Here is a 4,843-nt window from a genome sequence, read left to right on the forward strand (position 1 = left end):
GAGCCCTCATCGTCAGGAAGGTTAACTTCAAGCCCTATAACCCAATAACACTAAGCGCTGCGAGCCCTAATCGTCAGGAAGGTTAACCCCAAGCCCTATATGTCTGGAAGGTTAATCCCAAGCCCTATTGGGTTATTGGGTTATTTGGGTTATTGGGGTTAACCTTCCTGACATATAAGGCTCGTAGCGCTTAGTGATATTGTGTTATAGGTCGAGCCATGGTAATAAGGTAGCTATACTGATCATCTTTAATCGACGATATCTCCGCGAAAAATAAAACTTTTTACAAATAAAAAAATGCGTTTTGAAGGGGAAAGATAGTAGTTCCCAATGATATCTTCAGTTTTGAGAAAAAAAAAATTTTCACCAAGTTACATATCCTTGAAAATAGCAAAAATACGTGTTTTTTGCACTTTTAGGTTAGAATATTTCGGAAACCTAGGGTGATGGATCAATTCTGAGGCCAGATTCGGATTCAGCGCGCCAAATACATTCGGAAACGTATTGTCTGATCTCTGGAATTTTTTCCTTGTTGGCCTGTGATAATTTTACTTAATAAAGGAATTCGAAGATTAAGATTATTTTATGCGACAGTGTCACTCTCCTCCAATTTTTTTCCTTTACGCAATCGTTTACACATAATATCACTACAAGGTGGTCCTTATGACGTCACAGCCGTGTTGAAATATTATAAAAAAATCAGTTTTAAATAATTATTTTAAAACTGTTCTGACGCATTTTCTCAATCTCTAATTGTGCATACACACTAGTTAATACGTGTAGAATTATATTGTCTACTTTTTGAAATTTGGTTAACAACGATTATATCCAAAAACAGGGTTAAAAGGAACTATGACATTCAAGCAATTTTATTGCATGAATCGTTGAAAGGGTCATTTTAGATGAAGAAACCGTGTAGTGCTATTAAATTAGAGGGTGCAAATTGGAGATAGGGGTGAAAATGCACCCCTTCCAGTTTTTTAATTGTAGCTCGAAAACGAAGCAAAATTTCGTTATAGTTCATAGGAAAAAATATTTAGAGAATTGAATTTCCCATCGAAATGTCTTATTTAAAAAAATTTTAAAAGGAAAATTTTATGCAAAAAAATCGTTAGGTAATCAACAATTTGAAAAAAAATTCGATTTTTTAAATTTTTTTTCCTTTTTTGCCTCTAGTTTTTTTTTTGAGTAAAGATAGGTACAGGCATTGCTTAGTAGATAAAATTTCCTTCAAAACAAGAGGTTGTAAAGTATTTTTGGATGAAAATAGACTGATATATGGCAGCTCAAACTTACAATTAGCTAATTTTTCGATTTTCGTCGCGTGTACCCTTATACGATTTAATTCTCATTTTTTGCAAAAAAGGAAGGAAGTAAAACAATCAAGGATTTTCATCATATGACTTGTTCGAAGGGTCATTGAAAATGAAAAAACCGCGGTGTGCTATTAAATTAGAGGGTTGAAATTGAAGATAGGAGTGAAAATGCACTTTTGCAGTTTTTTAAATATAGCACGATAAGGAAGCAAAATTTCGGTATAGTTCATAGGAAAAATTTTATAGAGAATTGAATTTCTCATTGAAATAGATTATTTAAAAAATTTAAAAGAAAAATTTTATGCAAAAAATTGTTTGGTAACAATTTTTAAAAAAGCAAAAATAAGGTTTTTTGATTTGTTTTACTTTTTTTACTCTAATTTTTTTTAGAAGTAGGCTAAGAAAATTGCTGTACAAAAAAACTATAGATGAGATTCTCTTCAAAATGATGCGTTTTCAAAAGTTTTTGGACTAATGTTGACAGAGTTATAACCGGTCGAACTTAAATATTTTTTCGAATTTCATTGTTTTTAACATAATGATTATAATTCATATTATTTTTACAAAACAAATTGGTCCTTTACTTTACTTTAATTATTTCAAAAGTTTTATTTGTCAATAATAAATAAAGGTTTTCAAAACATAGAGTCAAAAAAGTAAAAAAAATCGAAAAATCTTTGTTGAAACCAATAGTAATATTCTTAGTAAGCTTACATAACAAATAAACTAACCGACAAAAATTCAAACCAAAACTTAGAGCAAACTGTATTCCCTTGCAATAGTACGAATATAATGGTAAATAATTACAGAACCGGCGTCAGAAATATTAACTTCAAATGGAACTACTTCTGTTATTATAAAACTTTCATTAGGGTGATTTTTATAGTCCATTGAAATTAAAACCCCTCTTTCGAAAACACTTTGTATATATAATGGTAATTTCGTGGGAAATGTATAGTGTTTCTCTATATTTAGCACCACATTTACGTCTCTATTTTTTAGAATAAGAAAATTATTGAATGTAAAAACTTTACCTGTACGTGTATACTTTTACATTTGTTCGTACGAAATCATACGAATTCTTAACAAATTCCTCGCAGAAATATAGCTTTTTGTTAAGTCTAATGCCCGTTTGACCGAAATTATACTGGGAACAACTTAATAAAGCCGTCCTAAGGTTAAGTTTTACTTAATTTGTTAACGTATTGCACCTAACAATCATAAACCGTACTGATGAGCGAGTGAAGATTGTGAGCAACATCAACCCCCCACTTGTTGATCCTTCAACATCCAATCTGGTTTCAATTCCTGGGTTACCTGAATCTTGAATGGATGCAGATGCAGATCTTTTGTTAAAAACCACTACATTGTGCTTTTTTAAATATTTAATTGCAGTGACCGTTGGCACACTGAGGTTACAAGAATTTCCTCCACACATCACTCACCGCAGTAATATTTTCGGCTGAAAGGCCAGTACGAGGTCGCCCTGCATTTTATTGTCTACAACCTAACCAGTTTGTTCAAGTATGGCTACAAATCTTTTCACAGTTATTTCATTCGGGGCGTTCCTTGTACCGAAAATTCTACGGAATGTGCGCACAATCTCAGCTACACACTCTCCGTACCTACTTGTAGTTTCTTCACTCACTCGTCCGTCATGGTGCTTAGGGACTAGGTATTATTCAAGCTTTCAGTGTAATCGCTCACACGTAAATACAAACATTTGTTTTAATCTGACGTTTCTCACGAACAGATTTCTGCACGAATTTACATATGTCGTTTAATAATTTATTTTTGCAAAAACTATCGCGAATTTTTTCGCATCACCCTCCTTGTTTTGTAGGGTAGCCTCTTAAAATTCTCCGCGCGCGCCACTGGGGCCGTGCCATCGTAAAATTAATAGGAATTGACATGTGCGTGGGAAACTTCCCCAAGGATAGTTTTTATATGCGGCCGTGCACGTAGGCAGCCTTCGGACTTTTCTCCGGGGGACGAAGACGAGAAAAGTACTTCGGAAAACCGTCTTTTGCATAAATAACTACATGTCAATGGTAGTCGTTTGATGTGGGGTGACACTACGCGATTAGTGATTCGAGGAGGTGGTTCTAAGGTGGTAAAAGTGAAGACCAGGTCGTCGTTTATGTTTAGTTCGGAAATGGAGGAAAGTAACGTACATTTTACCACTTTCAAGTTTTTTTTTTACTCTAAATATAAACATGATTTAACTAAATACGCCTAAAATGGTATAAATAAAAACGCGAGGGGACATATATAGAATGTATTTATTAAAAAATAATAATTTATTAAAAATTACAAATATTGGTTTATTGAAAAAACAATGGACACCTAGTCATATTCAGTGTTTTTGACAATGTTTTTTCAAAATGACATTTTTTCTAAAAGTTGTTTATCTAAACGTTTACTGATTCTATACAAGGGAGGTTAAGAGATAAAACAATTGCAGGTAAAATGTGAAAATAGAAAGCTTTCTTTGTAGTAGCTATTGTTTGTGTTCATATACGTAATTATTTTAAAGGTAATGAGAAAACAAAATACAAAATATTTTGAGTGATTACATTATTTTCAACTTGAATATATCAGGCATGTGTTTTTACCTTAAATTACTATTATAATTTTTTTTAAATTGTTTTTTACCTAAACAGTATTTACCATCTTTCTTCTTTTTAAAAATAGGTATATATTTCATAATTAGCTTCCTCATTTTCTAATTTATTTCAAATGTATTAAGCTGATTCCAATAAATTTAAAAAAATGCCAGCGTTCTTTTTGTGGTATTTGGCATTTTCCTTATACAGGGTGTTTGTAAATAAGTGCGAAATATCTTAGGGGGTGATGGCCGAAGTTATTTTGTAAAAAAGTTCATATAAGGTCAATTTGACCCAAATATGTGTTTTATTTAATTACACTAGAACGACGTCTAAACTTATTTATTTCTGCATATCTAAATTTTTATTCTAATAATAACATTGATATAAAAAAGATATAATTTAATGTTTGTATGGTAGAAATTGATTTCCTCAAAGATGAAATTTTTAACAATTGAATTGATAAAAATTTTTTTTTAGGAATATTGAAAATAAAATAAATACTGTAAGACAGCGAAAAGAAATTATAACTGTTTTTCATTCAACTAACGTTTTACGGACTTTTTGTCAAAAACAAATACAAATAATGACATTCAAAATTAAAAAAATAATACTTTCTAGCATGGTTGTAAATGCTATAAACATTATTTGAAGAGACCTCTCGACCTAGAAATATTAGAATTAGAACACAAATTTATATAAAGAAGCCGGAATTTGAGTTACAAAAAAACTGTTCTTCGGAGAGAATTTTAAGAAAGCAAATTATAGCGGCAAAGAAAATTAATTCATTTACTCTGTTATAAAGATCAAGACCAGGAAAGGAAACATTTTGAAATTTATTAATCACTGGGCGTGATTTTATTGTTGGAAAGTCTTGGGAATGATAATACAAGAGTCGTCTCATCTCGTGGGTCATTAAAA

This window comes from Anoplophora glabripennis, unplaced genomic scaffold (genome assembly GCF_000390285.2).
Source record: "Anoplophora glabripennis isolate ALB-LARVAE unplaced genomic scaffold, Agla_2.0 scaffold29, whole genome shotgun sequence".
NCBI classification, from domain to species: domain Eukaryota; kingdom Metazoa; phylum Arthropoda; class Insecta; order Coleoptera; family Cerambycidae; genus Anoplophora; species Anoplophora glabripennis.